The 18,679-nt window shown below is 41.4% G+C and overlaps 1 long non-coding RNA gene across 1 annotated transcript in view; it reads left to right on the top strand.

Annotated features, from left to right (window-relative positions):
- Positions 1 to 12,768, top strand: part of LOC139029560 (uncharacterized) — a 47,857-nt gene extending 35,089 nt beyond the window's left edge. The window contains exons 2-3 of the long non-coding RNA XR_011481864.1: positions 12,157 to 12,226; positions 12,697 to 12,768. This is a non-coding gene — a long non-coding RNA (uncharacterized lncRNA). The remainder of the gene's footprint in view (positions 1 to 12,156; positions 12,227 to 12,696) is intronic.
- The last annotated feature ends 5,911 nt before the right edge of the window (positions 12,769 to 18,679 follow it).

Consider the following 18,679-nt stretch of genomic DNA (forward strand, 5'->3'; position numbering starts at 1 on the left):
CCAAATGTGAAGCCATGGAGGCTGGAAACTATTCTTTGTGATGCTTTTTCTGCCAAAAGAAAGAAGGAAAGAAGAGGGATTATAGGGGGGGACGACTGCACCGTATTGAGGGAATGGATTGGGCCTGTTATCCCGAGATCTTTGCCAACAACTCCTTCCCTCAATAACAGGTCTGTGAGAGCCGGAATTCTTACTGGTTGGTAGGTGATCAAATACTTATGTCATGCAATAAAATGCAAATTAATTACTTAAAAATCATACAATGTGATTTTCTGGATTTTAGATTCCATCTCTCACAGTTGAAGTGTACCTATGATAAAAATTACAGACCTCTACATGCTTTGTAAGTAGGAAAACCTGCAAAATCGGCAGTGTATCAAATACTTGTTCTCCCCACTGTAACTCTACAGAACGCAATGACTACAATGAATGGCTAAATTACTTCCGGACACTAAGGGTCCACAGAGCTGCTCCTCCCCAAATATTTTTATAACTAAACCAAGATACACCACAGCCTGTCGATTCCAATGGGAACAATTGAGTCATAGTGGGCAGAACAAACAAGGAGGTGGGCAGAGCCATGCACAAGTTAGCGAGATCCTATTGGTCCGTTCTAGCTTGTATCGGCATAATTCCGTTACGGAACGCCTACTCTGTGAAGTGCTCGTGTGCAATAACTCAATTCACCTTTATATTCCTAAACAACACAATAAAAAAAACTTTGGCAAAGGGTAAAGTGTACAAAACGTAGTCCACGCTGTTCATAACATATTGTAGTTTTGGGAACAGAAAATTGTATTGAGATCAAATGTTTCATCAATGAGATAATGTGCAGAATGTCGGCCAAAATCCATCTCCTTCCATCTTCTCCCATTGCCAACCACTGGGCTTACTCGAACAACAATATTTAGTAGTGACTGTCAACGCCAAGCAGATGCTTCACATTTATACATCCTGTGAAGTATCTGTCTTGTTGTTCAGTCTGTGTCCTCACCGATCTGTTGTGCTTTGACCAAGACACATCATGAATTCAACAGGGATTATCACCAATCCATGATGTGTGTTGATGAGATGTTTAGAAGTAGTTGCCATTTTATGATGTAGGCTTCTTTACATTAAATAAGAATAAGACCCTCAGTTAAGAAAAGGAAAACAAACTGTATCAACCAGGACCTTTCTGATGTTGCACACTCTTGAAAATTACCCTGATAAGTATAATACATTTTGCACCATGAGTAGAATTGTATCTTCCAGATTTTGGGTCTATACTACTGTTGGCTATTGTCATTCTGTGTAACACAATTAGAGCAGTAACTTGGGACAGCATTGTGTAAACCTCACAGGAGGTTGGTGGCACCTTAATTGGGGAGGATGTGCTTGTGGTAATGGCTGGGGCGGAATGAGTCGAATAGTTTCAAATACATCAAACACATAATTTGATGCCATTCCCTTCGCTCCGTTCCAGCCATTATTATGAGCCGGCCCTCCCCTTAGCAGCTTCCACTGGTAAACTTTTAGTTTTTTATTAAAGTCAAGAACGGTTGAAATGAAAATGTATTGCATCACAAAATAGATGTACAAGCCAAACAATTATTCATAAGCAAAGAAATGCATTTCTGGAACAGGCTTCTGGAAACACAAATTAGATATACAATAAACAAAAAAGGCACTGTTGGAACAGGCTTTGATGCTTTTAACTTATTAAGAACTTTCATCCTCTTACTCATTGGAACTCCCACTCCCTCCCTTGCGGTCAGGTGCATATTTCAGGCAGGCTGACATTGCCTGTAGTATTTCTGCCCCTGTAGCCTTTGATTCGCCAAGACTCACACCTGCTGTAAAGGGGATGCTGTGTGGATGTTTTTCAGCGGCAGGGACTGGGACACTAGTCAGAACAGAGGGAAAGATGAACGGAGCAAAGTACAGCGAGATCCTTGATGGAAACCTGCTCCACAACGCTCAGGACCTAAGACTGGGGCGATGGTTCACCTTCCAACAGGACAACAACCCTAACCACACAACACAGGAGTGGCTTTGGGACAAGTCTCTGAATGTCCTTGAGTGGCCCAGCCAGAGCCCGGACATGAACCCGATCAAACATCTCTGGAGAGACCTGAAAATAGCTGTGCAGCAACGCTCCCCATCCAAACAGACAGAGCTTGAGAGGATCTGCAGAGAAGAATGGAAGAAACTCCCCAGATACAGGTGTGCCAAGCTTGTAGCGTCATACCCAGGAAGACTCGAGGCTTCAATCGCTGCCAAAGGTGCTTCAACAAAGTACTGAGTAAAGGGTCTGAATACTTACAGTACCTGTCAAAAGTTTGGACACACCTACTCATTCAAGGGTTTTTCTTTATTTTTTCTATTTTCAATATTGTAGAATAATAGTGAAGACATCAAAACAATGAAATAACACATATGGAATCATGTAGTAACCAAAATAGTGTTAAACAAATCAAATATATTTATTATTTTAGAATCTTCAAAGGAGCCACCCTTTGCCTTGATGGCAGCTTTGCACACTCTTGACAGCTTTGCACATTCTCTCAACCAGCTTCATCTGGAATGCTTTTCCAACAGTCTTGAAGGAGTTCCCACATGTGCTGAGCATTTGTTCGCTGCTTTTGCTTCATTCTGCGGTTCAACTCATCCCTAACCATCTCAATTGGGTTGAGGTCGGGTGATTGTGGAGGCCAGGTCATCTGATGCAGCACTCCGTCACTCACCTTCTTGGTCAAATAGCCCTTACATAGCCTGGAGTTGTGTTGGGTCATTATCCTGTTTAAAAAAAAAAAAAGGATAGTCCCATTAAGCGCAAACCAGATGGGATGGCGTATTGCTGCAGAATGCTGTGGTAGCCATGCTGGTTAAGTGGGCCTTGAACTCTAAATAAATCACAGACAGTGTAACCAGCAAAGCACCCCCACACCGTAACACCTCCTTCTCCATTTTTCACGGTGGGAACCACACATGCAGAGATCATCCGTTCATCTACTCTGCTTCTCACAAACACATTGCGGTTGGAACAAAAAATCGCACTCTTCCACCAGGCTAATGTCCATTGCTCGTGTTTCTTGGCCCAAGCAAGTATCTTCTTATGGGTGTCCTTTAGTAGTTGTTTCTTTGCAGCAATTCGACCATGAAGGCCTGATTCACGATGTCTCCTCTGAACAGTTGTTGAGATGTGTCTGTTACTTGAACTCTGTGAAGCATTTATTTGGGCTGTAATTTCTTAGGCTGGTAACTCTAATGAACGTATCCTCTGCAGCAGAGGTACACTACCGGTCAAAAGTTTTAGAACACCAGGTCATTCTAGGGTTTTTCTTTATTTTTTAAAAAGGTTCTAAATTGTAGAATAATAGTGAATATATCAAAACTATGAAATAACACAAATGGAATCATGTTGTAACCAAAAGTGTTTAAAAAATCTAAATATATTTGAGATTCTTCAAAGTAGCCACCCTGTGCCTTGATGACAGCTTTGCACACTCTTGGCATTCTCTCAACCAGCTACATGAGGTAGTCACCTGGAATGCATTTCAATTAACCGATGTGCCTTGCTAAAAGTTAATTTGTGAAATGTATTTGTTTTAATGTGTTTCAGCCAATCAGTTGTGTTGTGACAAGATAGCCCTATATGGTAAAATACCAAGTCCATATTATGGCAAGAACAGCTCAAATAAGCAAAGAGAAACGACAGTCCATCATTACCTTAAGACATGAAGGTCGGTCAATCCGGAAAATTGTGAATTGCTGCAAAGAAACCACTACTAAAGGACACCAATAAGAGGAAGAGACTTGCTTGGGCCAAGAAACACGAGCAATGTACATTAGACCGGTTGAAATTTGTCCTTTGGTCTGGAATCCAAATTTGAGATTTTTGTGAGATGCTGTGTGGGTGAACGGATGATCTCCGCATTTGTATTTCCCACTGTAAAGCATGTAGGAGGAGGTGTTATGGTGTGGGTGTGCTTTGCTGGTGACACTGTTAGGCGGAGCGACACAGGGGAACACAAGAGCAGACTCAGATGAGGAAACAGGGATGAATGAACCAAAATATTTGTTACATAGAGAGATATGGAGTGCAGGTCCGGGGAAGCTCAGATGAGTTGCAGAAATAACAGATGTGGAGACTGAGGTTGGAGTTTGCTTAGTAGAACAGGGTAAACACATCCTGAGGGGAATCCAAGGTAGTGGTGATGAGTGAAATCCAGAGCAAGGTAGTTGGGTGGTGAGATGTGGAACAGGAGACAGAGCAGTAACTGCAATGAGAGGATAAACAGTGTCAGGCAGGGAAACAGGCACAGCACAGTAACAGGATCTTGAATAATCATAGATGGCTAGAATCATGAACTGACTGAGCAGAGATTACAATCTGGCAGAGTAGAAGTGGCAGGACTGAGTATTTGTAGAGGTCTTGATTATGGAACGAGTTGCAGCTGGTAGGGATCTGCTCTGACTCCGGCACACCTGTCTCCAATCACACAATCACACAGAGAGGGAGAGAGAGAGTGTACGGGGGAGTAACTGCAGGTCAAGAAGACACCGAATGAACACCAGAGGGCGAAGAACAGAGCGGCACGTCTTACTCTTAATTGTAATCAGTGGACTAATGTAAATACTAGAGGTTGACCGATTAATCGGAATGGCTGATTTCAAGTTTTCATAACATTCGGAAATCGGTATTTTTGGACGCCGATTTAGCCGTTTATTTTTTATTTTTTTATATATATTTTTGACAACTGACTTACCTAGTTAAATAAAGGTAAGAACACATTCTTATTTTCAATGATGGCCTAGGAACGGTGGGTTAACTGCCTTGTTCAGGTGCAGAACGACAGATTTTTACCTTGTCAGCTCAGGGATTCAATCTAGCAACCTTACGGTTAACTAGTCCAACGCTCTAACCACCTGCCTCACGAGGAGCCTGCCTGTTACGCGAATGCAGTAAGAAGCCAAGGTAAGTTGCTAGCTAGCATTAAACTTATCTTATAAAAAACAATCAATCAATCATAATCACTAGTTATAACTACACATGGTTGATGATATTACTAGTTTATCTAGCGTGTCCTGCGTTGCATTTAATCGATGCGATGCGCATTCGCGAAAAAGGACTGTCGTTGCTCCAACGTGTACCTAACCATAAACATCAATGCCTTTCTTAAAATCAATACACAGAAGTATATATTTTTCTTTTAGCTAAAACCTGCATATTTAGCTAAAAGAAATCCAGGTTAGCAGGCAATATTAACCAGGTGAAATTGTGTCACTTCTCTTGCGTTCATTGCACGCAGAGTCAGGGTATATGCAACAGTTTGGGCCGCCTGGGTCATTGCGAACTAATTTGCCAGAATTCTACGTAATTATGACATAACATTGAAGGTTGTGCAATGTAACAGGAATCTTAAGACTTATGAGCCTACCCGTTGATAAAATACGGAAGGTTCCGTATTTCACTGAAAGAATAAACGTTTTGTTTTCGAGATGATAGTTTCCGGATTCGACCATATAATGACATAAGGTCGTATTCTGTGTGTTATTTATGTTATAATTAAGTCTAATTTGATGGAGCAGTCTGACTGAGCGATGGTAGGCACCACAGGCTCGTAGCATTCATTCAAACGCACTTTCGGTGGTTTTGCCAGCAGCTCTTCGCAATGCTTCAAGCATTGCGCTGTTTATGACTTCAAGCCTATCAACTCCCGAGATTAGGCTGGTGTAACCGATGTGAAATGGCTAGCTAGTTAGTAGGGTGCGCGCCAATAGCGTTTCAAACATCACTCGCTCTGAGACTTGGAATAGTTGGGTAATGCTGCTTCGAGGGTGGCTGTTTCGATGTGTTCCTGGTTCGAGCCCAGGTAGCGGCGAGGAGAGGGATGGAAGCTATACTGTTACACTGGCAATACTAAAGTGCCTATAAGAACATCCAATAGTCAAAGGTATATGAAATACAAATCGTATAGAGAGAAATAGTCCTATAATTCCTATAATAACTACAACCTAAACTTCTTACCTGGGAATATTGAAGACCCATGTTAAAAGGAACCACCAGCTTTCATATGTTCTCATGTTCTGAGCAAGGAACTTAAACGTTAGTTTTCTTACATGGCACATATTGCACTTTTACTTTCTTCTCCAACACTTTTGTTTTGCATTATTTAAACCAAATTGAACATGTTTCATTATTTATTTGAGGCACAACATTGATTTTATTGATGTATTATATTAAGTTAAAATAAGTGTTCATTCAGTATTGTTGTAATTGTCATTATTACAAATACATTTTAAAAAATCGTCCGATTAATCGGTATCGGCTTTTTTGGTCCTCCAATAATCAGTATCGGTATCGGCGTTGAAAAATCATAATCGGTCGACCTCTAGTAAATACTATGCATGCCAGTCTCTCTTGGCTAAGATTTAAGGAGAGACTGACTGCATCACTTCTTCTTTTTATAATTAATGTGTTGAAAATTCAAAATTGTTTGCGTCGTCAACTTACACACAGCTTTGACACCCACTTACCCCATCACAATCCCAAAATCCAGAACAAATTAAAGAAAGTGTACAGTATTATATATAGAACTCCCTTCAATCTCATATTGCTCAAATGAACAGCAAACCTGGTTTAAAAAACAAACAGATAAAGCCACACTTCACGTCACAACGCCTCTCCCCTATTTGAGCTATTCTTGTCTAATAATGTTCTGTTTCATGTTTTGTGTGGACCCCAGGAAGAGTAGCTGCTGCTTTCATAACAGGGGTTTGGGGTTTCTAATAAAATACCCAGTCTTTAGTATATCTTCCTCCGTCTTGTTCAGGTTGAAGTCGAATTCCTCAACCGGACTCGAGTGACTGTCCTTTTAAAAAGGTCACAGATCTCATAAAGGAGTTCAAAGTACTGAATATAGTTTTACATTTGTTCCCATCCAAATATAACAACCTCATTTCTATATCATTCAAATAGGGGGGGGGGGTCTCTCATCTGAAGAGGCAGAAGGAGACCTCAGTCTCCTTCTTGGAGCATGAAGGCTCAAGATTCTCTGCAGTAAAATATTTGACCACATAATGGCAATTATTGGTACAATTAGAATACCTTTCCCAAATACATCGTTCAAGAATGAGAATCAGGGGTTGTTTACCCGGCATTTTAACCTTTTGCTTCTTAGTGGCTCTGGCACATGTTTCCTGGCGCCTTGGAGCAGATTTTAGTGGCGGCTTGGGTAGGCCTAAAAACAGAACACATGCAAGTGTAAAATAACGTCCCGCTTTTTTCTACACAACCTAAACACAATCAAATGTTTACCAAACTTTAAACCAAAATTCGAAATGGAGCGTTTCATACTTGCGTCCATTTGCAGCAACTTAGTGTGGGGAAATCCCTCAATTAAGAAGGCAAAAGGAGACCTCGAGGCCTCATGCTCCAGGTTTAAGCCATGTCAGAGACCAAGATGATTCTTTGGAATAAAAGATTGGACAACATCATGCCAATTGTTTTTACAATTAGAATACCTTTCTCAAATATAATGATGAAGAATAAGGAGTTGGGTCGTCCTCACCGTCATTACTGCGTTTTAGCCTTTTGTATCTTGTAAGCAGTGGCACAGTGCTTCGGGGCATATTTTGTTGTGGGGCTTGGGTAGGCATTTGCCTGAAAATAAACATGCAAGTGTAAAATAACATCCAGCCCTTTTCTACTCACATCTGTCATATGAAAACAACCTTAACACATGACCAGACTTTAAAACAAAATTCGACAACATGCCAAAGTTAACCTCCCTGGTCCTTAGCCTGGAAATCCAGAAGGATTTCAGCTCAGTGTCATGTTTGTTTCGCTAGTCCAACAATGGTGAAACGTGGAGGGATTCTGTCTGGGTTGAGGCTACCTTCCCGCTACCCACGTACTTGTAGATTTGAACAGATCAGCAAAAGTAATACGGTACAATGTACCCCCAGTCTATCAAAAGGCAAGGTGGTTGTTCAGTGGCTATGGTTTAGGGACAAGGGGTCAATTTACTAATCAGCATTGCAGGCTAACATACCTTCATAACTTGGGGGCTGTAGTGGCTAGAGGTGGCAGATTACATTCCTCATGCAATTCTAAACACACGACAGTATACAGAAATAAACACCATGCCAAGTAAATTGAATGTACACAAACTGTCAATGTGTGTTAAAACGTACCAGTTCTAAATTCTTTCAGTTTCTCTTCGAAAATCTCCTCTGTTTCACTGGCTTCTGTGATTTCAACATTGCTATTTTGATTCTGAATGGTGGGGTGAGGGTTTGAATAATTTAACAGTCATTTTTAACAACCAGCAGTTGTTTTTACTAAGTGTAATGTATCTGCTATGTACCGGATGTCAGTTTTATTCTTGGAAGCTGAAATGACTTCCATTTCAGAGAGGGGTGTGAGCCAATCCTTTATTGTGTTGTCATATTTATTTGGGAGCCACCACACTGTTTGGTCTTTGATCCAGTATTCTGGATTAACATGTACTTCCTTCTCATTTTCCATCCACACTGCTCTGGCCCACATCCTCTGAGATTAAAACCTGGGGAAATATACATTATTATACTGTCACGTTCTGACCATAGTTCTTTTGTATTTTCTTTGTTTTAGTGTGGTCAGGGCGTGAGTTGGGTGGGTAATCTATGTTTTCTATTTCTGTGTTGGTTTTCTGTGTTTGGTCTGATATGGTTCTCAATCAGAGGCAGCTGTCAATCGTTGTCGCTGATTGGGAACCATATTTTGGTAGCCTGTTTTCTGTTGGGTTTTGTGGGTGGTTGTCTTCAGTCTTTGTGTGTTTGCACCAGATAGAACTGTTTCGGTTTTCACTTTTGTTGTTTTGTATTTTGAAGTGTTCTGTTTTTTGAATTTTATTAAATTAAGATGAACACTAAGTACGCTGCGTTTTGGTCCTCTCCTTCCACCGACGAAAGCCGTTACATATACAATATAATATAAGCCATAATTGCAAACCAAACTATTCCAATAGTTTGCAGACACAGCCTTGCTGATGAGGTCCTCGGGAGAAATATTTTATTTATTTTGCGTTTTGTGGATATTTGAGCTACTTGCGATGTGGAAGTCTTTGGAGGCACGTGGGAAAATGAAGAAGTTGTCCGTTAAAAAAAAATGTAATTTTTTATTTTTTTATTTTACCCCCTTTTCTCCCCAATTTTCATGGTATCCAATCGCTAGTAATTACTATCTTGTCTCATCGCTACAACTCCCGTACGGGCTCGGGAGAGACGAAGGTCGAAAGCCATGCGTCCTCCGAAGCACAACCCAACCAAGCCGCACTGCTTCTTAACACAGCGCGCCTCCAACCCGGAAGCCAGCCGCACCAATGTGTTGGAGGAAACACCGTGCACCTGGCCTCCGACCAATGTGTCGGAGGAAACACCGTGCACCTGGCCCCCTTGGTTAGCGCCACTGCGCCCGGCCCGCCACAGGAGTCGCTGGAGCGCGATGAGACAAGGATATCCCTACCGGCCAAACCCTCCCTAACCCGGATGACGCTAGGCCAATTGTGCGTCGCACCACGGACCTCCCGGTCGCGGCCGGCTGCGACAGAGCCTGGGCGCGAACCCAGAGACTCTGGTGGAAGTTGTCCGTTTGAGTATGGTGAATGACATCACAGACAAGCCTTCCATTGTCTCTTGTTTATTAGAAAAATGCATATATTTCCTGGAAGAGGACGCAACCATCTCACGTGCTAAATTTGATGTACAATTGGATGTTCTTGGCGGTATGTTTCACTTGGATTCATTGAGACAGTCACACCGTGGGCTTTTGCTGGAACATTTAAGCCACTGCAGCTGGTTCTCCAACTCAAAGCCACTAAGCTCAATGAGTGAGCAGTTGTGAAATGCAACATCTGCCAAGTACATTGTACACTGTAAATGTATCTCCATAGTAATCAAGGTAACCACTGGGCACAGACGTCAGTTCAACGTCTAGTTTGGATTCACATTTGGTTGAGTTGTCAACTAATGTGAATTCAACGTGAAATCAACAAAACAAATGTCACCATGTCATTGGATTTAGGGTAAAAGTTGGGTGAAAAAAAGACGAAATGCCCTTACGTTGATGACTTTTTGCAAATCCAATTAGTTTTCCATGTTGATTCAACCCCCTAGGTGACACAGGCCCATTTTAATGGCCTTTGAAACTTGGTGACCTTTTTCAGGGCCTTTCTTCTCTCTGACGCCTTGACCCTTTGTCTTTCACATGAGCTTGAGAACGTTGCAATTAAAAGGTGCTTAGCTTAAAAGCATAATGGGATTTAATCCTGGACTTAGTCCAGCCCACACTCAGTCAACAAACGCTTGTGGCAAAGTATCACAATGGCTGTTGTGTACAGGCTACAGACTTGGGTAGGGCATGCGTTTTGCAACTGTCACCAAAGCTGTTCCGACTGAGTGACGACTAAGACTAATAAGTGTAAAATATTATATTTAGCAACCAATAAATCTCTTTATTTAAATACAGATACATTACTTTCCCCTCTCTTGAGTAAAACAGGTCATAACATAAGTCAATTGATCTGACAAGGAATAGTGCCTTGTGACAGGGATGTACAGTATATGATCCTGAGTTTGGTCTTCAAGACAACTTTGTAATGCACAGTGGTGTAAAGTACTTTAAGTAAAAAATACTTGAAAGTACTACTTATGTAATTTTTTGTAGTATTTGTACTTTACTATTTATGTTTTTGATAACTTTTACTAGATTCCTAAAGAAAATATTGTACTTTCAAAGTACTCATTACATTTTGAATGCTTTGCAGGATGGGAAAATGGTCTAATTTACACACTTATCAAGAGAACACGTGGTCATCCCTACTGCCTCTGGTCTGGTGGACTCACTAAAAACAAATGTATATTTTGTAAATAATGTCTGAGTGTTGGAGTGTGTCCCTGGCTATCCGGACATTTTAAAACAAGAACAATGGTGCCATCTTCTTTGCTTAATTACATGTAATTTGTAATTTGCAAATTACATTTACTTTTTATACTTAAGTATATGTAAAACCAAATACTTTTAGACTTTTACTCTAGTAGTTTTTTACTGGCTGTCTTTCACTTTTACTTGAGTAACGTTCTATACATTTATTGTCGTGGAATGTTTCGGATTCAAAGGAGAGAGACTTTTAGATTTCTTCAAAACAATCCAACTTTATTATCGATTAAGAATTGCAATCATGGAGCTGATCAGCGACCACCCATCGGTAATTGTTGAGAGCCCAATGAGCAGATTTGGGTTACTGCTCTTTATAGCAAAGTGCATCCTCCTGAATGTTCATGACAAATAACAGATGTGTAGAATTATATTATATACATTGTGATATCAAGCAACAGACAGTAAGATTTACATTGCACCAGGTTTCTGTCTCTAGGTTATTGCTTATACAGAAATACTAATGTAACACAGGACACTAGGTCCTTCCCTCAAATGATGAAGTCCAGTATTCATCTGCGATGTGGGAGAAATACACTGCAGGGAGGGTTTAATCATGGAATGGAATGGAATGCAGTCTAGGTTTTATCACCAACGGCATCGAAAATCAATTGTCAGCGTTAAGCATCAGAGGCTCCTCTCAGGTGAACAGACAGAGTGTGAAAGTACTAATACAAGAATACGTTCTAATATAAAGTAATGTGAATAACATAATGTTGTAATTTCCACCATGTGATCTATAATTTTACTCAAGTATGACAATTGGGTACTTGTTCCACCACTGGTCATGCATGAGTATATATAATGTTCAGTTGGTAGGATATTAACTGCTTGGTTACACATTAAAAGTTAGATAAATCCATTCCTACTGTTATGCCACTAGTAGACCTATCTTACCTCCTGAAATATCCTGAAATATCTACAGTATTTGATCATGACCAATACAACACATGAAATGTGCTTAACGGTATAGACAATCACACTGATGACACACACAAAGAATGGAAGTGACACTTGAAAAACATTCTGTTCCTCAAATTAAGGGCAGGCAAAAAATTGTCTGTCATTAATGTTTCTGTCAGGATAAACCAGTACTAACTCACAGTTGAGGAAGTTTTGCAGGGAGAATTGTTGAAGGAAGAATATTTATTTTCTCTCCCTCACCCTCCCCTCCCCCATCTCTTTCTGCCCAGGGGGAATCCTAATGGTTACCAAGGCAACATGACAAGTGACTTGGCATGGATCATCAGAGCTTGTCTCTTTGTGAGTTCTAGACTCTATATTGCCTCATCATTTCTCACCGACACTATTCAAGCTGTCACACCACTGACAGGCACACCTGCAGCTGGAGATACCAGTACCCATCTGGGTTTCGCTCACATTATCATATAAAACAGTCCGCCATGAATCTTTGATACCCTGAATTGACTGGAAAAGGTTTGACCGCAACCCTGAAACACACACAGCTCCTACTACTTATGTGCACGTTGTTTAGCTGTATATGAACAAAACAAAGTTTGAATTCTATCTGATGTGGTTGTAGTGAAAATGCCTATAATTCAATTAGGTATTCACTAGTATTTAATGATTATTTAACCATGCAAATTGCACTCCTCAGGTTATTAACAGATAAATAGTGTACTCGAACTGATTCTCTCCTTTCCTCTCCTCTGCTTTCCTCTCCTCTCCTTTGATCCTCTACTCTCTCTCTCTCTCTCTCCTCTCCTCAACAGGTGTGCCTGTGGAGAGCCTGTCTGTGTGAAGGGTCTAACGGCATGTATAACGAATATTTGACAGAAATGGTAAATGATAGTCACTAGTTACTCATCACAATTCTTTAGAAAAAAATGTTTACCTTTATTTGACTAGGTAAGTCAGTTAAGAACTAATTCTTATTTTCAATGACGGCCTAGGAACAGTGGGTTAACTGCCTTGTTCAGGGGCAGAACGACAGATTTGTACCTTGTCAGCTCGGGATTCGATCTGCGGACTTCACTAGCTCCAACGCTCTAACCACTAGGCTACACTGCCACCCCATATATAATATTGAACCTTTAAGTACTGGTTGCCTTTTTACCTTCAAGTAGGCCGTCGCCAAAGGACTATTTGTTCAGAGTGAACAAAAGTGAGGTATGGGTTCAATTCCATTTCTGTACATTCTATCTGTAAAGCCTGACTCCTAACTTGAAATTGCAAGTGTAAATAGAACTTGAATCCATTGACGTACAGGCAAAATGTTATGAAAAGGTCAATGTTATGCAAGCTTATCTCAAGCTATGATTTTGGCCGTAAAGGATTAGAAACTTAACTTCTGTCATTTCCACATGTTTATTACAGGAAACATTTGAAAGAGTTGCAAAAGCCCTTAGCAGGTTCTATTGGGAGAACTGTGAGAAGGACTTTGAATGCAAAGATTACCCTGAAGACACAACAAATTCTGCTGTATGTTACTTACTGAACTGTCTGCATGAGGAGGTAGGTCTATGTCACTTGTGTGTGGGTGTGTGTGTGGTGTGTGTGTTGTGTGTGTGTTGTGTGTGTGTGTGTGTGTGTGCGTGTGCGTGCGCGTGCGTGTGCACATGCATGTGCATTGGTTCTACTGTGTGTGTGCGTGTGCGTGTGCGTGTGTGTTCCTCCAGTACTGAGACTCTTCTTCTTCCTCCCCCTCTATAACAGGAACCTGAGTGTGTCTCCAATGTCACATACACGTTGCTTAGCTGAGGTGGAGTTGGTCAGTTTGAAAGGCTTCAAGTGTCTGGTTGAAGATGCATTCAATCACAAATATAATTCATCACAAGAACAAGAGGACGGTATGTTTAAAATACCTTTGGTTCCGTGACCTCTAGTGCATAAAATAATAATATTACATGAAGTACATCGATAGTGCCTTCGGAAAGTATTCAGACCCCTTGGATTTTTCCACATTTTGTTACGTTAGAGCCTTATTCTAAAATGGATTAAATCCTCAGAAATCTACACACAATACCCCATAATGACTAAGCAAAAACAGGTTTTGATTTTCTTTTGCAAATGTATAAAAATAATTAAAAGAGAATTACCTTATTTACATCAGTATTCAGATCCTTTGCTATGAGATTTGTTTTTTTTGTTTGTTTATTGTTTCTACAACTTGATTGGAATCAACCTTTGGTAAATTCAATTGATTGGACATGATTTGGAAAGGCACACACCTGTCTATATAAGGTCCCACAGTTGACAGTGTATGTCAGAGCAAAAACCCTGCCATGAGGTCGAAGGAATTGTCCGTAGAGCTCCGAGACAGGATTGTGTCGAGACACAGATCTGGGGAAGGGTACCAAAACATTTCTACAGCATTGAAGGTCCCAAAGAACACAGTTGCCTCTATCATTCTTCAATGGAAGAAGTTTGGAACCACCAAGACTTCCTAGAGCTGGCTGCCCGGCCAAACTGAGCAATCGGGGGAGAAGGGCCTTGGTAAGCGGTGACCAAGAACCCGATGGTCATTCTGACAGAGCTCTAGAGTTCCTCTACGGAGATGGGAGAACCTTCCAGAAGGACAACCATCCCTGCAGCACTCCACCAATTAGGCCTTTATGGTAGAGTGGCCAGATAGAAGCCACTCCTCAGTAAAAGGCACATGACAGCCCACTTGGAGTTTGCCAAAAGGCACCCAAAGACTCTCAGACCATGAGAAACAAGATTCTCTGGTCTGATGAAACCAAGATTGAAATCTTTGGCCTGAATGCCAAGCGTCATGTCACGTCTGGGGGAAACCTGGCATCATCCCTACGGTGAAGCATGGTGGTGGCAGCATCATGCTGTGGGGATGTTTTTCAGAGACAGGGACTGGGACACTAGTCAAGGTCGAGGGAAAGCTGAACAGAGCAAAGTACAGAGAGATCCTTGATGAAAACCTGCTCCAGAGCGCTCAGGACCTCAGACTGGGGCGAAGGTTCACGTTCCAACAGGACAATGACCCTAAGCACACAGCCAAGACAATGCAGGAGTAGCTTCAGGACAAGTCTCTGAATGTCCTTGAGTGGCCCAGCCAGAGCCCGGGCTTGGACCCAATCGAACATCTCTGGAAAGACTTGATGTTAGCTGTGCATCAACGCTCCCATACAACCTGACAGAGCTTGAAGAAGACAGAAGAATGGGAGCATCTCCCCAAATACAGGTGTGCCAAGCTTGTATCGTCATACCCAAGAAGACTCGAGGCTGTCATCGCTGCCCAATATGCATCTTAGTAATGGGTCTGAATACTTATATAAATGTGATATTTATGTTTTTTTATATATATATAAATTAGCAAACATTTCTAAAAACCTGTTTTTGCTTTGTCATTATGGGGTATTGTGTGTAGATTGAAAAAATGTGGGAAAAGTCAAGAGGTCTGAATACTTTCCGAAAGCACTGTATATTGTATATTGTCAACGCATCTCCATTCTTACTATATGCCCTGTGTTTTGTTTACAGAATGTGCTGATGTTTTTGGTAAGCATTTGTGTGTGCATGCGTGTGTGCGCGCGCATGTGTGTGTGTGTGTGAAATATGCTTATTAAAAAGATGGATGGTTTTTACCTTTCCTTCTCTATGTGATCCAGATAGATGGCCAAAAGCAACTACACCGGTTAAGTGTGTGCGCTTGTGTGCATGCGTACGTATGCACGTGTGTGTGCCTTCTGTACAAGCAATAATGGTCGTCACTACCATCATGGGACTTTTATGAATTGTGCTTATTTACAATAAGTAGTAGTTTTAACCCATTGTTCTTCACCTCTCTCTTTTCCTCTCTAGTTGATGCAGTGAGATGCCAAAAAGCAACTACACTTGGTAAGTGTGTGTGTGTGTGGTAACACTTTGTGGGAAATATGCTTATTTTCAATAACTAGTAGTTTTAACCCATTGTTCTTCACATCTCTCTTTTCCTCTCTAGTTGATGCAGTGAGATGCCAAAAAGCAACTACACTTGGTAAGTGTGTGTGTGTGGTAACACTTTATTTGGATTGTCCATCTATAGATGCTCTACAGACGATCAATAACATTTCAACTAACCCTAGATGTAACCCTTACCCTATCAACCATCAGTGCCGAGCGATTAGCGTTTTTTTTTTTTTATCCTTTTTTTGTACTTTTTACCCCCAATTTCGTGATATCCAATACAGTCTTGTCACATTGCTGCTACTCCCGTACGCACTCGGGAGAGGCGAAGAGCCATGTGTCCTCCGAAACACGAACCTACCAAGCCGCACTGCTTCTTGACACACTGGTCGCTTAACCCGGAAGCCAGCCGCACCAATGTGTCGGAGGAAACACACCGTACAACTGGCGACCATGTCAGCGTGCATGCGCCCGGCCCGCCACAGGAGTCGCTAGAATGCGATGGGACAAGGACATCCCGGCCGGCCAAACCCTCCCCTAACCCGAACGACACTGAGCCAATTGTGCGCCTCCTCATGGGTCTCCCGGTCGCGTCCACAGCCTGGGATCGAACCAGGGTCTGCATTGACGCCGCTAGCACTGCGAAGAGTGTCTTAGACCGCTGCGTCGCTGGGGAGGCCCCGTGATTATGGCTTTTTGAGGTCAGTTTCAGTTTTGGGGGTTTCGATTTTATTTTTATACATTAGATGCACATGCGTTATGTGGGTTGAATGCTGTAACAACACAAATAAAGCAATTCATAAAAGTCCCATGATGGTAGTGACGACCATTATTGCTTATCACTTATTAACCATAATTTATTCACATTACTTTAATAAAATATTTGATGTCTTTATTATTTCAATCCAAGTCATCATCTCATCTCTATAGAGCTGCTGCCTATGCTGTCTGATAAATATCACAATTTTAATAGTTCTTTAAAGTAAATAAGGCAGACTTTTATGATTTCTGAATACCAACTACCAATCACTTAGATCATGTATTTTCAGGTAGAGATACCTCGCAAAGCAACTGCTTCCTATCCCTCTCAGGGGCCAAACATTATCAAAGGACTGTATATTGTTAACCATCTTGACATCCTCAGACTGTCACATACATCTCTCTCTCTCTCTCTCTCAATTTAATTCAATTCAAGGGTCTTTATTGGCATGGGAAACATATGTTAACATTGCCAAAGCAAGTGAAGTAGATAATATACAAAAGTGAAATAAACAATAAAAATGAACAGTAAACATTACACTCATAGAAGTTCCAGAAGAATAAAGACATTGCAAATGTCATATTATGTATATATACAGTGTTGTAATGATGTGCAAATGGTTAAATTACAAAAGGGAAAATAAATAAGTATGGGTTGTATTTACAATGGTGTTTGTTCTTCACTGGTTGCCCTTTTCTTGTGGCAACAGGTCACAAATCTTGCTGCTGTGACGGCACACTGGTATTTCACCCAGTAGATTTGGAAGTTTATCAACATCGGGTTTGTTTTTGAATTCTTTGTGTGTCTTTGTAATCTGAGGGAAATATGCGTCTCTATTATGGTCATACATTTGGCAGGAGGTTAGGAAGTGCAGCTCAGTTTCCACCTCCATTTTGTGGGCAGTGTGCACAAAGCCTGTCTTCTCTTGAGAGCCAGGTCTGCCTACGGCGACCTTTCTCAATAGCAAGGCTATGCTCATTGAGTCTGTACATAGTCAAAGCTTTCCTTAAGTTTGGGTCAGTCACAGTGGTCAGGTATTCTGCCACTGTGTACTCTCTGTTAAGGGCCAAATAACATTGTAGTTTGCTCTGTTTTTTTGTTAATTCTTTCCAATGTGTCAAGTAATTATCTTTTTGTTTTCTCATGATTTGGTTGGGTCTAATTGTGTTGCAGTCCTGGGGCTCTGTTGGGTCTGTTTGTGTTTGTTAACAGAGCCCCAGGACCAGCTTGCTTAGGGGACTCTTCTCCAGGTTCATCTCTCTGTAGGTGATGGCTTTGTTATGGGAGGTTTTGAAATCACTTTCTTTTAGGTGGTTGTAGAATTTAACGGCTCTTTTCTGGATTTTGATAATTAGCGGGTATCGGCCTAATTCTGCTCTGCGTGCATTATTTGGTGTTTTACATTGTATGAGGAGGATATTTTAGCAGAATTCTGCATGCAGAGTCTCAATTTGGTGTTTGTCCCATTTTGTGAATTCTTGGTTGGTGAGCGGACCCCAAACCTCACAACCATGACGGGCAATGGGTTCTATAACTGATTCAAGCATTTTTAGCCAGATCCTAATTGGTATGTCAAATTTGATGTTCCTTTTGATGGCATAGAAGGCCCTTCTCGCCTTGTCTCTCAGATCGTTCACAGCGTTGTGGAAGTTACCTGTGGCGCTGATGTTTAGGCCAAGGTATGTATAGTTTCTTGTGTGTTCTAGGGCAACGGTGTCTAGATGGAATTTGTATTTGTGGTCCTGGCGACTGGACCTTTTTTGTAACCCCATTATTTTGGTCTTACTGAGATTTACTGTCAGTGCCCAGGTCTGGAAGAATCTGTACAGAAGATCTAGGTACCGCTGTAGGCGCTCCTTGGTTGGTGACAGAAGCACCAGATCATCAGCAAACAGTAGACATTTGACTTCAGATTCTAGTAGGGTGCTGCAGACTGTTCTGTGCCCTCGCCAATTCGTTGATATATATGTTGAAGAGGGTGGGGCTTAAGCTGCATCCCTGTCTCACCCCACGGCCCTGTGGGAAGAAATGTGCGTTTTTTGCCTATTTTAACCGCACACTTGTTGTTTGTGTACATGGATTTTATAATGTCG

Source organism: Salvelinus sp. IW2-2015, linkage group LG20, assembly GCF_002910315.2.
Source record: "Salvelinus sp. IW2-2015 linkage group LG20, ASM291031v2, whole genome shotgun sequence".
Taxonomy (NCBI): Eukaryota; Metazoa; Chordata; class Actinopteri; order Salmoniformes; family Salmonidae; genus Salvelinus; species Salvelinus sp. IW2-2015.